The sequence below is a fragment of the Lepidothrix coronata genome, unplaced genomic scaffold (assembly GCF_001604755.1).
Source record: "Lepidothrix coronata isolate B3197 unplaced genomic scaffold, Lepidothrix_coronata-1.0 Scaffold54, whole genome shotgun sequence".
In the NCBI taxonomy this organism is placed as follows: domain Eukaryota; kingdom Metazoa; phylum Chordata; class Aves; order Passeriformes; family Pipridae; genus Lepidothrix; species Lepidothrix coronata.
The window spans coordinates 114,338-138,313 of record NW_016690234.1 but is presented as its reverse complement, the minus strand read 5'-3'; positions in this window follow the sequence as shown (position 1 = coordinate 138,313).

Sequence of the window (23,976 nt, the reverse complement as noted above, 5' to 3'; positions counted from 1 at the left end):
ACCTCGAGGGGCTCTCCGAAACCAGCCTGGGCTGCACGAACTGGGGTCTGGGTAAAGCATTTTTGTGAGGTGGGGGTGAAGGTGGTGTTCGAAGATTTGTTATTGATGTGGTTCAGGGTAACACTGGTGGTAAAGCAGCTCTGGCAGACGCAGTGGGGACGTGGGTAGAGCCAACCCAGGTCTGTGCAGTGGTTTGCTGGTTGCTGCACTAGGCTTGAATTATCAGGAGTTTGGGTCTAAGCTGGGCTGTTCTGCAGTATAAGTTAAAAACTTTCTGAAAGTACTATGAGAATTTCAGTTATTCCCTTGTCCTCATAGTACCTCCCCAGGGCAGTGTTGTGCTGATGTCGCCACTGCACTGGCTGTGAACAGGGGACACAGAGGGATTCACCCAAGGCTGCAAAGGAAGCCTGTGGCAGAGGCACAGTGAATCCATCTCTGGCTCCCATCCTAAGCAGGCTCCAGACTCCCAGACCACAGGTTTCCTCCCCAACCCTTCAATCCTAACCCCAAACCAGCCTGCAGAGAGTGAGAAGGAATTGCACAAACACCCTGGCTGCATTTCAGAAGAACCCTCTGGTATTGCCTGTGTGCCCTCAAGATGCTGGCAAACCCCAGTTCTGGGTACAGCCTGGTGCAAGGGACACCCAGCCCTGCTCAGAGCAGACAAGGAGAGCAAACTATAAGTTTTAAGAATAATTCTGACCCTTCAAATGGCAGTATTCTTTATTCAAGGGGCACTTTCCCCCAGAAGGATGGGGATAGGTATGGGGCTTGGAGCAACCTGGTCTAGTGGAAGATGTCCCTGCCCATGTCAGGGTTTGGAAGAAGATGGTGTTTATAGTCCCTTCCAACCCAAACTATTCCATGATTCCATGACACTGCCTCTGTGCCAGGCCGTGCTCTGCACAGCCCCTGCAGACAGGTGATAAAACCGAGCAAGATGCAGCAGGGCGAACAACAACAGGCAAATGAGCACTGAAAAAAAGAATAATTAAAAAAAAAAAAAGCTTTAAGTACATGACAGCTTGGTTGAGACCCTGTTCCTGTATTTGCTTAGCTGAGGGCTATCTTTATAAGTCCTCGCTGCCAGATGTTCCCGCATTTGCATGTGGGGTGAAGGGGAGGGATGCTCAGCGGGTCCCGGGGGTGCTGGCTCGGCGCTGCAGCCGGATGGCGATTGCCACCCAGTGGCTGCGCACAGCGTGCTGCCTTTTGCCTTGCAAACTCCCTAAAAATAAAACACCGCTGCTGCAAGCACAGAAAAGCCGCGCCTTTTCTCTATCTCAGCGGTGGAGAGACCTCGGGCACAGCTCAGAGAGCTCCTTTTCCCAACCAGGTGGATTTGGCTGTGCATGAGAGAAACAAACAGCTTGTTTTTTTAGCGCAAGTCGCTGTGGCTGCTGAGCAGCTGAGCTCGGCACTCAGGGAAACTCTGCAGCTCTGGCAGGGCTGAGAAAACCTTCCCGATACATCTTGGTCTGTGTCCTGATCGAGGCTGGCAGACCCATCCTCAGGGCAGGTCCCAGCAGAGATTTGGGAGACTTATGCTTGCATTTCCAGGGCTCCTTTTTCCCCACCCCGAGCTTATTCCTCAGCTCAGGTCATGCCAAAAAGGAGTTATCTGGGGATAACTCCTAAATCTGTGCCTGCTGCGATTTTCCATCACAGAGAACAGTCAAAGACACCCCAGCCATCAGGTTCCTGAAGGAACCTGGGCTTTGATGGTTTTCCAGCAAAAACCCTCCCAGATCTGGGATAACTTTGAGCTCTCACTAATTTTCTGCCTGGAGTGGAAACAGCAAACTCCTCCCAGAAATCACAGTTTTCTGCTGTAGCTCTCTTGGAGATTTTTTCCAGGTATATTTTATATTTCTGTACTGTTACCTATAGAAGTCATAGTGAATAAACAGAATTATTTCTAGTGTCTACAGCAGAACTATCTCTGCCCCCAAAATAAGCTTTCTTAACCCTGTTTCCCTTACTTACGCAAGCCTCACCTTTACACACCTCTCCAACACACTTACTTGACCACAGACCCTATAAATTCAGCATGGTGCACCCTGCTGTGGCTAATGAGGCTAATTAGGAGCAGAGGGAAAGGAAATGCTTTTGCTGCACCATTATTATTTATTTTTTTCTGATGTTTTAGTGGTTGGAGCAGGTCACGTACCTTGGGCTGTAGGTGTTTGCTGACAGAGCTGAGCCAGCTGGATGTTCCTTTCTGCCTCTTGCTGCTGCTGGAGCTGTTAGGGCAGCATATTCCCTGGATTTCATTTTAAATGTACTCTGCATCCCTTGGAAATGCTTTGAGTAGGTTGTTTCTAAGCTATAGCTGGCTGAGCCAGAGGGGAGCTGTATCAGAGTTAATGGCTGCTGGCAGATTTTCTTTAAGACTTGCAGTGGAGCATAAATTACTTGTTCCTGAAGCTGTAGGGAGATAACTATGACTCCAGAAACCCTCCTGGTGAGCTTAAGTGATAACTCCTCTTGCTTTCCCTTTGCAGCTGAAGAGACAGCATTGCTGCCTTGATGGTTCCCCCATCATGGGAGGCGTGGGTGTCTCCTCTCCTTTGCTCTGTTCCCTTCCTTTGTGGTTTTCTGCTTGGAAAATCCCATTAGGCTGATCTACGAGGAGAGAATTGTCTGCGTTAGCTGATAAATAATGATGGTTGGGCAGCTGAGGGAGGTGGGTGTTGTGATGAACTCCTTTCCCTGCTCCATCATGCAGGTAATGGGAATTGCCCCAGGAGGGCTGCTCGGGGACTCTCTTGGGATGCTGCTGCTCAGTGTACTCCTCTTTTCCCAGAGCAAACTTTGCAAAATGAACAGGACTGGAAAGCTGGGAGGACTCCAAGTTCTCTGTGTGGGTTCGTGTTGGCTGTCCAGAGACAGAAGACTCAGGTCTGCTCTAATCCCCCAGACCAAACCCTGATGTTGGGACCAATTTTTGGGAGCTCTGGATTTAGAAGAAATTATTTTCTCAATCATTCTCTCAAGCCACAAGGTTTAACCTAAAATCTCTGCTCAGCTGCCTTGTAGGAATCACCTGGTGCTTTTGCAAGAGAAAAATCTCAGTGCTGGTGGTTCCAGCACTAATCCCAGTTCTGGTTGTTCCAGCACTATTTGCAGTCTGGCTCTGAAGCTGCTTGGGCACCCGAAGGCACCACTGCAGAAACATTTCATACACAAAGCCTCATCTCCTGCAGCACAGCTGATCCCCTGCTGCAGAAGAGCATCCGTGGGAACTGCCTGGCCACTGCTAAACTTTCTCTCAGTGCAAAACTTCTTCCCTGTTGCTCCTTCATGTCAGCATTTAGTTTACACTTGGTTCATCTGTTAAAAAAAAAAAAAAAAAAAAGGAGAGTATCAGCCTCCAAACCATTTCCTCTTTCTGTGAGATGCGCTGCTGAGCTGGGAGACAAACACAGCCTGTGTGGGTTTGACAGACTCTGACTCTGCAGCTCCTTCAGGCTGGGTTTAGTGGGGGTGAAATCAGCCTTTTCATTATGTAATAGCCTGGGGCTCCTGTAAATTCTGTGTGTTGAAAGCCAGAGCAGCAGAGTGGAAGGTAAGAGCCCGTGTGTGCTGGGCTGTGGTGGCTGCACTGCTGGGAACATCTGACCTGGGCTCTCCTGAAATGTTTATAGGGTCAGACACTTTCCTACGAACATTAATCAGCTATAAGGAGGAAAATTTTTGCAAGAGAATGGAAAAGCACTCTCACAAGTTGTCCAGAGTGGTGGTGGATGCCCCATCCCTAAAAACATTCGAGAACTGGTTGGACAGGGCTTTGAGCAACCTGATCTCACTGGAAATGTCCCTTCTCATTGCAGAGAGTTGGATTAGATGAACTTCAAAGGTCCCTTCCAACCTTAGGCAGCCGTGCTGGGAGGGATTTTGCACAGTTCTCAGCTGGAGGAGATGCTGTCCTGAGCAGCTGAGCAGCAAAACCATCCCCCTGAGTGCTAATGGGAAAGCAGAAACTCCGCTTTTTCCCCTAAATCAGCCCAGAGAAAGCACTCTGGGGTTTCAAAATCTAAACTTTTCTCATACTTCCTTAAAAATTTAACTTATTCCTTCACTGGGCTCTTCCTTTCCCTAAGGCAAGAGGGGAAGTAGAACCATCTACCCACATTGATTTTTAAATCTCTGGTTTTATTCCAGACCATTCCAACAAAGCTTCAGAAATACACAGTGTTTAGATGCAAGGCTGAATGCTTAAAAAAGGGCTTTTGCATGAGGTCTCCGTAAGATTTTATTCTCTATCCCTCTGGCTGGTCTATCTGATTATCATATAATCATTAAATGGCTGTATAACAAGTTGCCTAGCCTGGCAGGTAATTTTCTAGATGTCTTAACATAGAGATTATACTGTGTTTTTAAAATAGTTCCCTTTTTCTTGAAAACCTGTTAAGAATAGTGGTATTCAAATTTCATTTCTAGACATAACTACACTGTATTTTAGATATCCATGCCTCGACATAAAATTTGCACATCTATATAGTAGGTGTGAATAGCACTCTTCATAAATATATAAAGCTTTTAAAACAATAATGTCCCAGCTATAGCCCATCCCAAATCAAACTGATTTGTGGAAGAAATTCAGGCAAAAGCCTGGATATTCTGCTTTTTTACCAGTCCTACCTTCTTTAAAAGGCCAGTAACATGCTCCTCAGCTGCTCCATAGTGATTTTTTCCTGCAGGAAGTCTTGATGCAGTGGGAAGATGCATTTATCAGTGCTATTGCTCCATTCCTGCCTGCCCTAACTGGCAATTAGCAAAGGGATTTGCAGTTTTACCACCCAATTGTAATGGTTTTATCACTTTATAATAAATTTAGGAAAGCTGCTGTTTTCTGTGCTGGTATAAAGCACTTCTGAGTATTGCTTGGCCTGACCTGGGTCTCAAAGCACTTTAATTCCTGCTTTAATCCACACAGGGCTGATTCTCAGGGATTTTTCTCTGCACAATAAGGAATGGAAGGAAACAGTGGGATGAGATCAGATGAAGACAGGACTCGGCTAAACCTGGATTCGTTTAAACCTGGAGTTCTGCAGACAAAAAGGTCGCTGGGTGAGTGGTGCTGGCACACTCCAGCCTCTGGTAATGGGAGGGATTAGGGACTTGAGGGGGATTTGGGGAGGCAAGAACAACTGAGCCCAGCTACCCAAAACAGTGCCAGCCCAAGCCCAGCTCCACACGGCTTCTGCCAAAGCCTCACTCGATCCCGGTGAGCACCGGGGACGTTTAAATCCCAGGAAAATGCCTCACACTGGGATGAGAGAACAGACCCCCCGCCCAAGGCTGCTTCTTTTCCTCTCTTCAGGCGGCCAGAAAAGCTCCGGCTGCTCAGAGATCCTCATCCGTCTTGTCTTGGAGACTGCCTCCCTCTAGTGAGCGCCAGAGCCACCCACACGCCGGCCCGGGGTCTTCCTCCTGGGTGCTGTGCCGCACACACGGAGGATGCTGCACAAACTTCGGGTGCTGGGCTTGTCTTGGGTGCTCTCCATCACACCCCGAGGGTGCTGTGCGTGTCTTGGGGGCTGGTCTGCATCCATCAAGGGAGCTGTGTGTGTCTTTGATGCTTTCCAGCACACTCCAAGGGTGCTGTGCATGTCTTGGGTGCTGTGAATCTCTGTCTCTGAGGCTGTGCTGCCTCGAGGGTGCTGCACTCCACGTGCCAAGGGTGCTGTGGGTGTCTGGGGTGCTGTGCTGCACACATCCAGGTGCTGTGCATGACTCTCATTTACGTGTCTCGGCCCTGACTGCTGTGCCTGCAGAATCAGTGAATGGTTTGGGTTGGAAGGGTTCTTAAAGATCATCTTGTTCCAACCCCTCCTATCGTGGGTGTTCGATTAACCAGAGCCCCTGAGCTGCATCACGCTGTGTGATGCTGCCTGGGGAGCAGTAGCTATTCTGAGACAGGAGGATGGAATGACACAAACAATTCCTGATCCAGCACAGGATCTGCCAGCACACAGATGAATGGGCAGCTGTGAACCAGCAGCCTGAATTTGCACTGAATTGGTGCTTTGCGTCGAGTGGCTGCAGTGTTTTTAATCCAATCCCAGAGCCCCCAGGCAGGATTTGTTGCGCTGCCGGATTTCTCGTTTGCCAGCCAGGGTAGGATTTCATCAAACGAGCTGTATAATTTCCCCACATCCTCAGGGGCTCGCCCGCAGCTCAGCTCCTCCGGGCTGCCCTTAGCAACCAGAGCGGGAAAAATGGAGCTCCACCGCCAAAGGATGCTTCCCACCTGCCCGAGCATCTCCCCAGGGAGATGGGCAGGGCACGGGCAGCACCTGAGCATGTCACACTCCTGGTCCTTGCCCTCTCCTTTTTCACAGCTGAGCCTCTGCTCCTGGCACAGCCATAGCCGTTCGCTCCAAAGGATTTGAATGCCATCCTAAATCACCAGCAGCTCTCGCTGGGGGATGTGCAGGAGGAATGCTGTGAGCTGCGGGGCTGGAAGCCCACAGGGCAGTGAGCTATGGGCATCCTCAACTCATCCGGGCTGACCTGAAGGTTCTTGACCCGGGTGGGTGGAGGGGAAAATATTTATTGTCCCAGCAGCAAGGATCATGATTTTTCCAGCCAGAGGAGCTCTGGCTGCTGCAGAGCTTTCAGGGAGGTGTGCTGCTCGCAGAGCTGGGGGGAAAGGGGAAAACAAGATCAGCAATTCCTGCACTCATTCTTGCAAAAAGGTTAATTCCCTTCCCACACCGCCGGCGTTCCGTGAATCCCACCGGCAGCGGGGGCTCGGTCGGGAGCAGCAGCGGGGTCAGTGCTGCTGGTGTGCAGAGACGGATCTTCCAGCTGGGGAACATATGGAAGCGTGGCAAGCAGGAGCAGCGAGAGGGGTTATTTGCAAGCTCTTCTTCCTTGGCAGCTGATGCAGTTTCAAAAGGAGAATGTTGTTTTCAGTGCCTGAAGTGAGGTGGCAGGTTTATGTCGGGGATGAGCGAGGCAGCGCCTGGCAAAGGGACCCCCGGTGAGAGATCACCCACGGGCAAGAAATGTGGGGAACGGCAGCAGACTGCAGTGTCTGTTTAGATCACACTTAGAGAAATGAGCAGGATTTACTGCAGGGAAGGCAAAAAATAAATGAGCTGAATGTGCTAGAAAAATGGGGTCTGGAGGGAAATACATGCCAAGCAATAACGGTGCAGAGTGTATGTGTGTAATTTGGCCAGTTAGTGAAAAAATCTATTTTATGGGCCAAAGCCAGAGCACAGATTTGCTGTTTTCTGGATTTTGAAGCATGAGATGCTCTCCCTGTCTCTCCAGATTTGGGCTTATTTCTGTTTTGCTTCTGTCACACATCGATAAAGGTGGACTACTGATGCTTTTGGGGCTACCGGGTGAGCAGAAGAGCTCACAGGCACTGGGGCCAAATTGATTTTCCTTAAGGAGACCTGCTGAGAAGTCACCAGAGCAGGTATCTCTGTCTCTGCTGGGGCATAGGAACCAGCCTAACGTGATATCTGTGTGTGCCCCCAGAATTGTATTAATAATAACCACATCCACATCCTAGGGGTGGGTTTCCCCTCCCAGGCCACCTCTCCCTTCCCATCTGCTCCCTAGCCCCAAGATGGGTAACACAGGGCATTGATTTCAAAGCCTACTGTTTTCCCCCTTTTTAAAAGTCTTTTTCTTCTTGTTTTAATTTGTCCTCCTGCTAAATTTCCTCCCTCCTCGAAGATACATATCTCCCTCCATCCCGCTTTTTTATATAGCACCTATTAGCCTGCTACCTATGTGTGGATGAGAGGGAGCACAGATGTGCTGCAGCTCCCAGCCTCTCTCTGACCACCCTCCCTAAATCCCCCAGAATTCCAGAGGTCTGGAAAGGCGACAGCTACAGTTCCCCTGGGTGCCATATAACAGCAAGGGGGCTGTTTCCACCAAAGGGTCCCTGACACACATATATCAGCTGGGGACTTTGATTCAGATAATGATCTGCACAGGGCTGCCTTCAGTTAAGGGTGAGGGATGGGGTTTATGGCTCTGGTTTCCCCCAGGCAATTGCCCATCGGCATCAGAGGGAATGGCATTGGATGTTATTGGGATCTGCAGCACTGGTGTGGAGTGATGGAGCCTTCTCCTGGGAGGGGAAATGATGGCTACAGGGAAATCTGGGCAGGTTTCTCTTTCTTCTTCTTCTCCTCTCCAAGAAAATGCCTGGTAGTGACTGAGCCTGATCCACTCCTAGAGTGACAGCTGAGGTTCCCTGTGACCCATTTTGTTGGAAATTAGAGATAGCTGGGGAAATGGGAGTAGAAGAAAACCTGTAAAGACTGTATTTGAGCATAGACCACCTCCCTCCCCTGCCCTCAAACTGGACAGACACCAACAGCTGTGCCCAAGTGCCTGAGCTTTTTTCTTTTTTTTTTTCTGCAGGGAAAAATGGGAAAAAATGAGGATAATATGGCCATTTTCTGAGAAAAGGTAGCATTATACCATGAAGGGCAGCAAATACTTGGAGTACTGCTCTGTACTGGATATTATCTGCACCTCCTGAAGGATTAATTGGGCAAGGATCCTCTAATTGCCATGTTTTACAGTGCCCAGTACATTATCCCAAGCTGTTCCCCTCGTGTCAAGGCTGCCCTCAGCCCTGGAGCTGGTTTTTGGGGTGTGCAGCCAAAACTGCACCCCCAGCACAGGAACTATTTGCATCTATTCTAATACAGATTCCTCTGGGTGCATCAGAAACAGGCTCAGTCACATTTTGGGCTGCTTAATTCCTTCCCATCTTAGGCAAATACATGATCAGCTTTATAGGTGGGTGTCACCCCAAATTTCTGGGATCAGAGCTGCACTGGTGCAGCTCAGGGAGCACCTCCAGGTACGGGGGTGAATCCTGCAAACCCGTGTTGCTGGAGCTGCTGCTCATCCCTCCAAACCCTCCTCTGCCGGGTGGTAGCCAGCAGCGTTCCCAAACAGTATCTGCTGTTATTGCATTAATTACAGTAATCTAATGGGAAATGTAAACAGGAAAGCTCCAGGGGGAGATAAGGGGTGCAGGGATGTGAGGCAGGGGCTGACAAGCTCCCTCTGGCGCGAGGAATGGAGTTCAGAGGAAAGCTGGCTTTCCAGTCAGCGGCTGGCGGCCGCTCAAAGGTGTTAATTAGGGCGGCCAGATAACCACTGGGGCAGTGTCCCCAGCTGTTTCCCTTTTTGGGAACAATCGCATTCCTGGGGCTTGAAGTTCAGCTGCAGAGATCCAATGCCTTCGATCCTTGAGGGGGATGGGGCACTGCTGTGCTGTGAGAGGAGGTTTAGATGGGATATTAGGGAGAAATTCTCCCTGTGAGGGTGGTGAAGCCCTGGCAAAGGTTGCCCAGAGAAGCTGTGGCTGCCCCATCTCTGGAAGTGTCTAAGGCCATGTTGGACAGGGCTTGGAGCAACCTGGGCTAGTGGAAGGTGTCCCTGCCCATGGCAGGGGATGGAAGTGGATGATCTTTAAGGTCCCTTCCAACCCAAACCATTCTATGATTCTAAATTATAATTTTTAATCAGTTGGGTTTTAATCCCACCTGAGCTCAGCAGTGTTGCTTTGATGCCAGCCAAGGAAAGGTGGCTCTTCCTGGTACATCTTTGTGCAAGACATCTGAGCTGGATTCATTGGATGGGCAAGACCAGTAAACTTTCTGTTGTGGTTTTAATCATCTCACCCTGCTTCATCCAGAACAGAAACCTGCCTGTGGAGCTGCACTTTTCCTTGCTGTATCAATGTGCTGGAAACTCCTGGGTGGAGCAGGATTTTCCCATGTACTGCAGGTGCCCATTTCCTAGCCCAGGGCTCTCTGCTCTTCAGCCCCACCAGCACTTCCCACAGGAGCATCTTCTTGTTCTTCATCTTGAGTTCAGATCCAGGGAAATAGGACACAAGCTTGGGCAGGGAAGGAAACAGGACAGTGGTGAAGCATCTCCTTCTCCTTTTATTCGACCTTCTTCTTTTATTTTATTCTCCTTTAATTTTTATTTTCATGTCCACAAATTAGTTTCTTTGACACTTCCCCCCTTCAAGGCTCTAGCATCTCCTTCTCCCAGGCTGTGCTTCCAAACACTGTGCCTGAGGGAGAGGTTTGTTCTAGAGGCCTTATTTTTGCCTTTGGAATGACATATCCATGACCATCAAGCACCTGAAAAAGCCCTTTCTTGGAGGTTATTTTCCCAGCAGGGCAGAGATTCCCAAGCTCTGATCCTGCCTGGAAAACAAATGCTGTGTGCAGTGAAAGTGGAGCAGGAAGGCACCAGGAGCCACTTCTCCACGGGGAAAGTGTGAAGCAGGACTCCAGCTCCTGGTTAGGAGTTCCTGAGGTTTATGCATTGCTGGGGAGGGTCCCCAGCCCTGGAACCCCCCAGGCACTGCTGAACTCCCCAGAACTCACTTATTAACTGGCCTCTTAGCACAGACCTTTCTTGGCTCTTTCAAAAGCAGGAGGAGCCAGATCCCAGTTTCCACTTCTGAGCCCTTTATGTTCTGGATTTTTTCCTCTTGGCCAAATTAGAAGAAAACATCATATTTTTGATCTGAGCTCATTTCTCAGCAATGAGATTTTGTCCTTCCTGGCTGCTCTTAGTCTGGGTAGGTGTGTGTGTGGGGGGAAAGGAGGCAGATGAAATTACTGTTTATGGCACCTCCTTTGGCCTTAAAGCAGCAAGTGGGGAATGTTTGAGCTGCCAAAGCCATTTATTTTTATTAAATCCAGTTTCCACAGTGAGAAATGCTCTACATCATGCTCCTCGCTCCTGCTGCTGGATGCTCCCAGCTCATTGCACGCAGCTCCCAGGAGGATCTGTCCCTCGAGGAGCAGGAATCCAGACCAAAACTCCTTCCCAAACACCTGTGGCTGGAAGCTGATGATCAGAAACACAGCAAAATCTGGTGCAGATCCAGAGAAAGCTTTTGCTTACCTTTGCATTCAGCTTGCACAAAATCCACATTCAGTGGATTTGGGTCACAAGTTTGTGGTGGGAGCAAGGAGCTGCTGGAGATGACAGCCTGGGATGCTGTGTCGATCCCCATGTGGACTTCCAGGGCTCCTGCTTGGGTTTGTGTGAGCAGTTCTGGATCCTTGTGCTTCAGCTTCCCTGCTTTTGCTCCACAAATGATGACCCGAAAATGAAACGGCAAATAACCAAAACATGTGCAGCCCCAGCTCTCACTTTCTTACCCAATCAGAATGATTTCTAGAATTATTCCATAGAATTATTCCATTATTTTCCAGAATTATTACAGATTATTTATTGAATAGGAGTTCTTGCAACTGGAGATTTCTTGCAACTGATATTTAGGATTTTTTTGGGGGGAAAGTGTTAAATACAGAGAAGGAAGGGTTGGAAATGGCTGTGCAGGATTTGGGGGAAATGGATCAGTCTCTGAGGCAAAAGCCCCTTCCCTGGGGTCTGTGAATACCCCGGCATCTCACAGAGATCCTTGTTACGTCCTCCCTGAGAACGTAGTATCATGACTTGAATGAGTTGTAATTTAGTGACCTTGTTGGAGGAAATTATTTTGCGAAAAGCAAGGTAAATTTAGATTTTTATTCTCGGCCATTTTTATTTGCAGGTAGGTTTTGTTTCTCTTTCTGAGCATTTTCTCTGTGTTTTCATTTGCAAAAGGAGGAAAAAAAATCCCCCTGAAGCTCTTGGCAAACAATTTTCCTCTTGTTACCACCCCCTCCACGAGCCTGACTACATTGCAGAAATCCTGATCATCTCTTCTCAAAGTCTGAACTGAATTAATTTTACAGATTTCAAAGGTGTTGGAAGTGGTGAGAATCTCCACCTATCCCTGCCTTTTGAGGAAATCCCCAGTGCCTCTCCTGCTAAGCCTGTTGCTCTGCCTTCATCTGGATTTATATCTGTGTCATTGAGAGCATAACGTGGCTCTGAACCTCTTTGAACTCTGTTGTCTGGAGGACAAGGAAAGAGCATAAACCCAGCTATTAAAAAGCCTTCTAGTGCTGGTCAATTTAAAATACATCTGGAACAATAAAAGGAGCAACTGTGCCAGCACTGCACTCACTGAGCCATCACCCCATTGTCCTGCAACCATGGAGCTCTGCCCTGTTTTCCTTCCTTTCAACTTGCCTTCTTTATAACCAGAGAAAAGTGATGCCTCTGCCAGTCTGCTCTGAAATGTGAGGTTCCCAGAAGGTGGATTTGTGAATGGTTGGCTGGTCATTATGTGCCTCAGGGCCTTCATTTTAAGGTGTTTTTTTTTTTCCACACCAGTTGAGGGAGGAAGTTTGCAGGATGTTATCAGCATCCTGTTGCTGTGACCTGCTGAGCAATAGCATGTAAATACGTCTCCCCTTCACCACACCCCAGTGTCAACCTTTTGGCTCCTGTCTGCTGGCCATGTTCTGGGAGATTAATGTGTTTTTCCACTGTGGACAGGGCCCTAGAGCTAAAAGGCATGGATTTTTATTTTTTTCTTGGGTGTCTTTTACCAATTTCCCAATATTCAGTCATTTCTGGCAGTGTTTACGGAGTGTGTTAATGAGATGATGTCGGGCACGGTGGAGGCACCTCACCATGGGGCACCCAACAAACATGATCAAGGTGTCTCATGTGTCTGTGCCTTGCAAGAAAGGTGGAGAGAGATTTTGGCTTTCTGGGTAGAGTCATTGATTGGGGAGCAATAACAAAAAAAACCCTTTAAAGAGTAGAGAGAAATCAACCCAAGAATTATGTCTTGATGAGGACAAATGTTTGTTTTTTAGCTTTTGGAGGGGTTTCCTCCGGAGCAGTCAGTAATGAACAGCTTGGACGGTCCATGTGCCATGTTTTTACCAACAGCTGTGATACTGGCCATTATCCATCTAATTCTATGCTCCCTGTCACTGGATCTAGCCAGGTAGAGCAGCTTTCCATTGGAAATAGCTCTGCCACAATGGAATCCTTTGCAGGAAATGCCTTTGTTTCACTAAATTATGTCGAGAGAAGAATATGAATGAGACCTGCTTGAGCCTTCTCCTTTCATATTGATGGTCACGTAGTTCTATGATTCTTTAATATCAGCATAATATTTCAATTACTCTGGAAGAAAACATTCCAATGGTTTCAAATGTGTGTATTTAGGCATTCTTGTTCCAAGGGGAAAAAGAGAAGAAAGGGAAGCTCTTCAGGCTGCCTCAGGATGAAAATAAAACTCTGAAACTCCTCTCAGAAAATACTTTTTGCTCTTTCCACACCCCATATCCCAGCCCATCCCTCCATATTTCTGGCCTCTGAGCATCATCATCAAAGGGTTTGAGCCACAAGATTGATTATCCTCCAGGAGCAACTTGGGGATGAGCAGCACCCAGGTTTGGGCAGCCTTGGTTTGCAAAGGTGAGAGGAATTCACTGCCCTGGTGAAACTCTGGTGTCCAGACTTGACTCAACCCTCCCACCTTCCCTCACCACTTCCAGACCTGGCACTCAATTTGAGTGGGGTTTAATGGAAGGATGGAGATTTTGGAGACCAGAGGTTCTTGTGCATTTTTGAAAGTGAGTGAGTGGGTAGAGAAGAGAATCACCCTCACCTCCTGCAGGGAGCCAGGCTGAGCACAGACCCTGTAAGACAGCAGAGACCCTGCAGGGAAAGGAGTGGGAACAGTTCTGTATGGAAAAAGCTTTCCCCAAAGTATGGATCATCCTGGCCACCAGGGAAGACAACCAGGAGACTGAAAGCCTTGGGCAACTGTGTTTTTTTGAATTCTCAGCTGCAAATGCCTTTGCGAAGTGGTTTCTGACCTTCTGGGCTGCACCATCTCATGTGGGCTGAGATAGTTTAATACCAGGACAGTATTAGGGGCAAGTGTCATGTGATTTTCCCATTCCCTACTTTGGAGACAATATTGGTCTGTACAGTTTCATCCACTCGGATTCTGCCCTGATTTAGGGTTTTTCTGCTTGTGGCATCCTGCTGTGCCATAAAATCCAATTCTGGCAGGGAGGCAGAGCTTCAAGCAATTTGGGGGGATGTCACCACTGAAAATTTGGCCACTTAGTAGTGCCTTGTCTCATGATGCTCCTGGTGTCCTTCCCATGTCTTTTCTGTGTCCGTGGGTCCTCATGCAACCACCCTGCCCATGCTTCCCAGAAAGAAAGATCCCTGCGTCCTCTCCCCGGTCTCAGGCTCTGGGTTCTGCTCCTCTCTCCCAGCAGCTGTCCCCTCATTGAGAAATTACTCCCCAAGGCTGCTTGGAAATACAAACGAGCCTGTAACAGAAGCAATAAATTACACTGAGTGTCACAGGTCCTGCCAGGAGATGCAATAGCTGAGACTGGTTCAAGCAGCATTAACTTAACACAGTGATAGAGAAACCACTGGAGTTATTGCTATCATTGACAGGGCTCTCACCCCTGCACCAGCTGTGATGGTGACACGATGCATTTAAGGATAGTTCCTCAGGTGTGATTTCTTGTTGTCACTCCTCCCCTGCAGGTTTGCTTTGAAAACCTGGAAAATCAGGTCCTGCTATCCTGGCTCCCAGCTAATGGGATCGTTATGGGACCAGCTGAGACCTACAAGGAGGAATGGTCATCAGGGCTCTGTGCTGACGTGGGATTTAGGATGTTTGCCCTCTCTATGTGCTCAGTGTGAACTCATGGAACAGAGCTGAGGTCTGGGTGGTGGCAGCATCAAGAGATGGAAGCTCTGATGTGGCTTGAGGCCAAGGAGAACCACTAGAGATGCTCTTGGCCCCTGAAGTATCAACATGAGCTTTTATCATCCCAAGAATTCTGGAGGATTTGCCAGCTGAATGCCCTGAGGTTGTGACATTGTTTGTCCTGTTCCTGGCAGAACAAGCTGGTGTTTGCTGTAGGGAGAAAAAGCAGCCTCCAGCAGGAATAATTCTGATTTAAGGTCCTGTGTGAGCTGGTCCTTTCTTAGGGCTCCTCAGGGAAAAGACAATTCTAACCCCGTTTCTACCCAGTGACCTATTTTTCCTCAGCCTGATGGCAAAGATGCCTTGGCTGGTCCTCGCTGCCGGCGAGTGAGTCGGTCACGGCTGCGCTGCCCTTGGCCAAGTAACGTCAACTGTCCCTTTGCCCCCTGTGCCTGGGGGACAGTAAATCTGTAGGCAAGCATTAGGCCTTCCTGAAAAGCCTGGCATTGCTGGGAGAGAAAATAAAAAGCTGGAGGGTTTTTATTATCTTTCTCCTTATTGTCTTTTTTATTGCCTTTCGGAGTCACCCTGGAGAGCAATCTCCATCCCACGTCGTGGCCCTGCCAGACTTCCTCTGCTGTCGCTGTGACCTAAGAAATAGAGGCCAATGCCTTCCTCTGCTCAGAGCATTAACGAACCTGGCCCCTCCTTAGAGTCCTAAACTTAAGGGATCCTTTTCTCTGTGTGTTCTGGGGCTCCAGCAGGTCTTCCAGGGCTTTTCCCCCCAAACTATCACCCCTTCTCCCTGCAAATAAGTGTGAGAAGCTGCACTTGAATCTGGGAAGTGGAAAGGCTGCAGGTTCCTTGTCTGCACAGCTGAAGCCATGGTGGGAAGTCTCTGAAATCCTCTGATAATTCAGGGCTGACTCTGAGGGCGGTCTGCACGGGGGAGAGGCCCAGCATCTGGCAGGAACCTGGAGAGATGCTTCTTGCAGGGAAACTATGTGCTCTGCTAATTCATTAAGCACTTATCTCCTGCTCCTGCTCTTAAGGGAGACAGAGTTGGAGCGGAGGAGGCAGGGGACAGACCAGGCAGCCTGTTACAACAGGCGTGTATCCTTTAAGGAGAAGGTGAGACACCATTGCTGAGGTCAGTGTGAGATTACAGGGACTCCTTTTTGCCCTTATCTCTCTGAAATATGCAGCCCACCTCTGCTTTCCTGGGAAATCAGGATTTGAATAAAAACTGTTCACTGAAATGCTGCGGGAAATGTGCTGATATTAATGTTGTATTGCAGCAACACGCCTGGCTGCATCCTCAGCTGGAGGCTGGCTTCACTCCTTAATCACAGAACCACAGAATGGTTTGGGTTAGAAGAGACCTTCCACTAGACCAGGTTGCCCCAAGCCCTGTCCAATCTGGCCTTGGACACTTCCAGGGATGGGGCAGCCACAGCTTCTCTGGGCAACCTGTGCCAGGGCCTCACCACCCTCCCAGGGAAGGATTTCTTCCCAGTATCCCATCTAACCCTGCCCTCTGGCAGTGGGAAGTCATTCCTCCTCATCCTGTCTCTCTAGGCCTTTTTCCAAAGTCCCTCTTCAGCTCTCTTGGAGCCCCGTTAGGCACCGGAAGGAGCTATGAGGTCACCTTAAAGCCTTCTCTACTCCAGACTGAAAAATCCCAATTCTCTTCACCTGTCTAATTCCAGGCCCTGGATGTCCTCGATGCCTTAGTCAGAGGGATTTTCCAGCAAGAAGTCATGCTCTCTCAAGGTTAAGGAGCTGCTGAACATCAGATATAATGATGATAACCTCTAGGGTACATCTATAATTTTTCTCAGTGTTGACCAAGTTTTGATGTAGATTTATTGTCTGGATTTTCCCTGTAGCAAACAAAGAAATTGCTTAAGGAAAATAGCCATTGCAATTTCCTCCCAATTTTTACTTGCTCCTGGCCCCTCCTTTCTTGCTGTCCCTTCCAAGAAAGGAGGGGATTTTTCAGTCTGAGAGGGAGGAAGGATAGCCTGCTGAAGGTCATTGCCTGGCGAAGCCTTACAAACCTGGAGGAAACATGTGCCCAATCAGCCCATATTTCCATAACTGGGTTTCTAACATGGGATGTGAGTTTGCAGGGTCTGACCTTTCTCTCCCGACAGTGACTTCCTTTCCTACTTATCCTCTCCCTGTGGCAGCAACTCTGATCTCAATTAATTAACTGCACACTTACGCACCTGCTCCGGGGGGTGGAGCTGGTCTGAAAACGAGCTCTGCTTTGCCAGGACATTTTGCTGAGAAACTTTTTCTGGCCAGAAAATGATCTAATGGATTTTTTTCCCTGTACTTCCTTGAAAGCATGAGGAATTGTGTTAGCTTCCTCAAAACCTGGAAAAACTCTGATTAAAATGGGAATACTCTCCAAAGCATACAGGCAACCTGTTCCTTATCCATCCCTGCCGATGCTGGGTTTGATGGGCTGCTTTCATGCAGGTTGCAGCCACTGAGGAGCTATTTTCCTTGGATATACCTTTCTGTTGGAAGTCAGCAGTCCTCTCATACCACATCAACGCTGCATTTGCAGCATGGTTGGACCTATGAGCTCATCAGCTCCTGGCTCCTCACGCTGCTCCATGCTGCAGCTGGGCTGCTCTACGCTCCTTTTATGTCAGACGACATTCCCATCATACTTCCTAGGTCAACATTTTGGCTGACTCACTCAGGACCAAACAGGGGATTTCCAGAAGCAAAAGCTGCAACATGAATATTTCTTTTTCCTTTGGGTTTCTTTTAATTATTTTCCCCCTCTGTGTGTGTGAACTCTCTGAAAACTGTCTGGCCTGATTCTGCACAGCCTGGCAGCGCTCAGCTGAGACAGTCCAGCTTCCTTCTGATCTTTCTGGGAAAGGTTAGAGGAGGTCCAGGCTCCTCATGGTTGCATAGGATGTCTTCTTGCACCTTGGGTGAGGGAAATAGGGGAGACTCAGCACTTGCACAGCTAATCATGAAATCATGGAATGGTTTGCATTGGAAGGGACCATCCACTGCCATGGGTAGGGACATCTTCCACTAGACCAAGTTGCTCCAAGCCCCATCCAACCTGGCCTTGGACACTTTTAGGGAATGGGCAGCTACAGCTTCTCTGGGCAACCTGTGCCAGGGTCTCCCCACCCTCACAGGAAAGAATTTCTTCCCGATCTAATCTAAATGGAACTTAAAAACCTCAATGGCATGGTTTTTTTTTATTTCCAGATAATTCTTGAAGTTGGGGTTTCAAAGGAAATCCCAGGTAAAATATCTGCTGAAATACCTACATGTTTATCCAATCTGAGGTCAGCAGGGAAGGACCCTGCTGTAAATACAAAGGGATTCCCTATTAAACCTGATCCACACTGGCCTTGGCTCTTCCCTTGACAAACATCTGAGACAGGGTCTCATGTATATTGTCAGGAGTGGTTGCGGTCATATCCCATTTTTATTTGCCTTTGCACATCTCCTCCCAAACCTGAAGAAGTTCTCTAAGTCTGGGGAAAAAAAAAAAATATAAAAAAATCCAGATGTTCTCCCCCAAATTGAAACTGAACATTGCAATACCTGCCTTGAATTTCCAAAGTGCAGCTGCAAAGAACCTTTTCCATCACCCCACTGCCCTCCGAAGGGTCTGAAGCAGAGTCAGCACTTGGAAAACTCTCCAGGAGGGGGGTTATTCCTTGGGCTACTCCCTGGACTGACCGATGCCCCGGGGTGACTGGAGGGAGCTGACAGAGCACGAAAAAGGGGACAGGAAAAAAACATTCAGCTGTGGCATTTGCTGCTTGCGTGCAGCCGCAGGCAGGAACTGCTTCCTCTGTTTGCAGGCTTTTAGGGAAAGGGGAGCTCAACGGAGCTGCTAAATTGGAATGAAGAGAAAAAAATACTGCTGTGAACAACAGAATGTTTAGCTTTTTTTTTTTTTTTTTTTTAAAGACAGAAACACAAAACCTTGGAGTGATTTACATGGGAAAGGGGAGCCGGAAACAATTTTAGAGGCTGTTTTCCAAAATTGATGAATAACAGAAGATACAATGGTTAAAGCAAATGGCCCAAATTTCCTGCTCTTTTAAGCAGCTGAATAGATACTAAAAACAAGGGTACCCTGTTTTTCTCCTTATGGAGGTGGCAGAGAGGGTTTTTTCCCTGGGTTATTTTGGTTTTGAAGGTAGAAGCAAGGCAGGTACCAGGGGTTCCCGTGACCATGGATGCTCAGATGGGCAGAATGCGTGGGAATTCCAGAGGTGGGGAAGAGCAGCGTGGACCAGAAGAGTAGTTTTGAATCATTTCTGGCAAATAATGCTGCAGGCGTGAGTCATGAGGAGGGATCTGAAACTTCCTTTTGGGTTCTTTTTCATTATTTCTCTGGATAGCTGTTCGATTTCTCCTTTGCCTGAGGCTTGTTTCCCCCAGAGCTGAGTGCATTTCCCTCCTAACCCTTGCCCCTCACCAGCCCCACTGGATGAGGACACAGGTTTGGCGCCAACCAAACACAGGCTGGAAAATTTTGTTTCTCTTTGCAAAAGTCTTTGATGTTTCTAGAAAATATTCCTGTTTTGCTTTGAGAAAAACAAAACAAAACAAAAAACCCTTGGATGAGATCCCTGCAAAGCTGTTGTCCTCCTTGGCTTAGGCAAGGTCCAGCAGCTCCAGCCCTTGTCTGAGACACCAAAAAGGATGTCCATGTGTTTAATCTCTTCCTGTGTTCTCCCTGTGTTAGAAGAACACAGGGAAACCTCCAGTCAAGCCTCTTTGCTGTATCCTCTTGCAGCCATTCCACCCCATGTGCACAAAATCGTGATGTAGTGAAGTGATTTTGGTTAAAGGAACAAACAACTTTTTTTTTTTTTTGTTGCGTTGCAATTGAGCTGTTTGTGTTTAGCTGGGATATAAAAGACTGAGGGACAAGGGTGAAAAGCAGGAGTTACTCTGGAGACCTAGTGAAGGTCTCTCCAGCCTGTCCAACCTGGTCCATGGATATCACTGGAAAATCTCCCCTGGTTTTTGGACTTGGCTGAGAAGTTTCCCTCACCTGTTGCTGTGAAATATTTCCCCTGAGTGGATGTTTTCTGCTTGCAAAGCAATTTTATACCAGAAACTTGAGGAGCATCTTAAAAACTGCTGAGCCAATGACTTCCATCCTCTGTTGGGTGCACCTTCCCATGATTGTGTCTGCTGAATCCTGCAGTGTCCTGTGAAACAGGTAACTGGGAGAAGAAAGTCTGGTAACTCCACCAGGCAGTTGCACCCAATTAATCAAACAAAAGTACCCACAGACAGCGAGTTGAGTTGTTAACTGTACTCAAAATGTTATCTTGTTTTTCGCTGCTGGGATGAGCAGTCAACCCTTCCCCAAACCCTCCTCTTCCTGAGGCTTGTGAGTTGGACAGAACATACATTAAATGAGTAAAGCAAAGCCACAATTACAAAATCCCTTTCTTGGGTTGTTTCCCATGTTAACCAAAGCCCAATAAATCACGTCATGTATTTATGGACTCTGTGAGCAAATTGTCATTCAAAATGCCACTTGTAGCTTTCAAGCCCAAGTGAATTATTGTGTATGTGATACACACCTCTTCCTTAACAGCACATTCAGATGTCAGGGCGCTGAGGAGCACTTTCCTCCTGAAGGCTCATTCAGACCTCAGAGGAAAAGGGATTCAAACCACTTTGGTATTTTTAACTGATTCTTTCCCAGTGGTGGGGGCAGACTTCGATGTTTTGCTGAGACATCATCTCTGTAGGTTTTCTGGTGTGTGACTCAACAGGAATTGAAGGAAGGTTTTGGATGCTGCTGTCCTGCAAAGACCCACAGAAGCTACTTGATGGTACAAAGTAATTTTGGAAACTCTGTGGTCTCATCAGTCCTTGCATAGAACCAGAGAACAGTGTGGACTGGAAGGGATCTTAAAGATCATTTAGTTCCAACCCTCAACCCCAAACAGGGATCAAACCTTGATCATCTCATGGGCTTTCCCACTGACACCCATCAGCAGCAGTGGTGGTGGTGAAGGTGAGGCATGAACAAGAGATCAGTGGTTGGGGGGAGGAGGATGAGCCCTGAGGTGGAAATTAAATGTCCCAAGAAATGCATCCTGGATAAGTGTGGAGAAGAGCAGTGAAGGCATAAAGAAAGTCTGTGATAAGAGTCACTGCATTTTTGTGGTCTCTGTGCTTGCAACCAAAATCCATGAGATCGTGAAATCCACATTTTTATACACCAGCACTACTCACTGCTGCAAGAGATTCAGGTTGAACACCAGGAAGAATTTCTTCACAGAAAGGATTTTCAGGCATTGGAAAGGGCTGCCCAGGGAGGTGGTGGAGTCTCCATCCCTGGAGGTGTCCAAGGAACAACTGGATGTGTCACTCAGTGCTCTGGGCTGGGTGACAAGGTGGGGATCAGGCACAGGTTGGACTCGATGGTCCTGGAGGTCTTTTCCAATCTGAATGATTCCGAGATTCTTTGATTCCAAGTGGGCTGGTTCCTGTTCATGAAGATGCTTTTGGCCTTTGGCAAGGCTGATGTGATTTGCACTGACAGATAATTATGGATGAGTCTTTAGCTCTGAAGTGGATTTGACTGTCCCAAGAAAATATGGTCTGTATTTTAGCCTGAATTTTTCAGGGTGCAGGGTTTGCTCTGCTGTGTAGAAACCTGGTGTCTGGGATTGACATGGGGCTGTGACAGCTGAAGCCCACCATGAAGTGTAGGCTGGGCTTTGGTATCAGGACTGCAGGTACCTGATTTAACACCAGCCATTTCAGGATGTGAACTCAGGCCTGAGAGATGTAAAAAGCCGCCTCAGATCTGGGTTTTATGAGGAACAGTGATGTCAGGGAGGAGGATGAAGTGAATGCCTTGCGTTGTACAAGCCCCCAGAGAGGATGTCCATGCCATGAGGCTGAGGCTGTGCTCAGCAGCCGTACACGCTGTCCTGAGCCACGTGGTGCTAGGAACTAATTATATACCCCCACCTAATGTCATTAGCAGAGCTCAGCGTGGGTGTGGGGGTTGCACACCCAGAGAACCCTTTGTTCCATGGACCCGCCGAGCAGATGGAGACCATTCCTGGCCCCAGGCTCAGGATGCCCAGGAGTTCCATGTGTACCCAAGGACAAAGGCTGGCAAGGGATGAAAGGACTCCTGCACTAATTTACTGCACCGGCGTCTCCACACATGACATCAGCAAGGATGGAGGCTGCTGCCATCAGATGGGGTGGACACAACAGTCTGGACATGGTGGGGCTCCTTTTCCAGTGCTGGGTGGGATGTAGGTCTTGGCTGAGAGGTGCATCTACCTCTGGTGGGTTTTGAATGTCCATGGCATGTTCCACAAAGCTGTGGATTATGTACATTTGGGTGCCTACAGTGAATTCCTATGGCTGGTAATCAGACCACTGGGGTCACCGTGAGTCTGCTGGGAAGGGGAGGGGAAAGTGAGCAGCTTGCTGAGGAAGCCCCTCCGTAAGCATTTTCCTGCCCTGGGATGACCAACGTACATCCTGAGCAGAGGGTACTCGCATTGTGCGCCCTGCTGCTCTGCCCATCCTGCCAGGAACAATGAGGAGGCCCTTAAAAAACAAGAAAAGGCATTTTCAGGGTTGTGGGAGAGAAAAGCAGGGCGCACTGGGGAGGATGGGCAAGAAATGGGGAGATAACACAGAAGGAGCAGTGATGTACTTTGAGTCTGTAAGGTCAGAGCAGCCCTTGCTCTGAATGTCCCAAGCTTGTCAGCGGGCTTGGTCCAGGCTGCTGCTGAGGGGACAGTGGAGAGGCAAGAAATCAGGGCCACAGGTTGAAATTAGCCCCCAGACCACCTCCCAGAGGGTGTTTAAAGCTTTTCCCACAGGTCTTTAAGATGCTGCTTTGTGAGTGTGTGTTGGGAATGCTGATGGCATCTCCTCATTGTTCCCAGCTGGAGTCCCAGAGCCTGTGGCATGCTGGGGAGAGGTAAAGAGGTGGGTGCCAGCAAGGTGATACCAACCCCAGTGTTGAAGGGAGAGGTGGCAGCTGTGCCAAGCTTCTCTCTTAACTTAATCCTCCCTCCTGTCTGGCCTTTCTGCTCTTAAAATTGCCTTTTCTTCACATCCCCTCAGCTGAATTCAAATGATTTTGGGCTGTTGCTCCAAGAGCAGCTGGATTTTCCACCAGTGGAAGCTCTTTGAGGCAGGAAGCATCTTTGGGGTCTTTCAAGAGCACAGGAGGGCCCTGTGAGGTTCACAGGCTGTGCAGGTGAGGTCTGAGGCTACTCATGGACTTTCTGGGAGCCTGCAAGGGATTTTCTCCACCAGAATTGTTTGGATTTTGAGCTTTCCAGCAGCCAGGTCAGCATTTACTCCAGTTACAAACCCCATATCTGACTGCAAACTGTAGAGCTACGATCCAGGAGAAGATGGACCAAAATGCAAAAGTTCAAATTTTTCCCCAAAACCAAGTGAGGACAGCCTCTTATCTGTCAAGTAGCCTCAGCATGCACAGATTAATCCTATGACCCATTTTTTATGTCCCAAATCATCCTCACCATATGAAAGACACCCATGTAAGGATGGATGGAGTTGGAGATGGAAGAAGCTGTATCCCCTTTGTTGAGGAGCATCCTGCCCTCCACATCCCACCTTCCATGGCCTCAGCAAAGGGAGCTTGTCCTCCGTGCTTCAGTGATCCCCAAATCACATCAGGGCTGACAGGGAGAATTTGAAAGGATATCATCAAATTTTGCTGTCGTTGTCAATTAGTCTTTACAGCTGGTGCCGGCATTCCTGGCTTCTGGCAATTCCCCAGCAGCCTGAAGACTTAATGTCTTCCTTGGCTGATTGTGGTAGGGATTGATTAAACTGGGTTGGGGCTTTCCATGGGGGTCTGGCTGTGGAATTTTTGCCTTTGTGACAGAAATGGTCACTTTATGCTCTGTTGTGTGCTGCTTCCAGGCCGCTGGCTGGAAACCCTCCGCCTACCTGTGAGCTGGAGAGGAGTTTTAACTTTGGGCTTCCTTTTCCTCTTAAAAATCAGAGCTTCTCCAGGCAGCCAAAGGAATTGAAGATTAATTTTCATGAGCAGATGTGAAATTCAAAGCAGCTGGTGGCTGAAGTGGCTCTGTGTGCTGTGTCTCCCATTAGCTCTGGTGTGGGAAGCAGAGTGTGAGACACTTCTCAGTTGGTGATGATGAAATGCTCGGCACCGTCTTGTTTTGGGCTGGCAGCACTTTGCAGAAGGTTAAATGTCAGCTCTGCCCTTTACACCCAGGGAAACCAGGTCATGGAGCAGGACTGGGATGTTGCCCCAGGGTCATCTGGGATCCAAGGGACACCGTTCAGGGCTGGGTCAATGCTCTGTC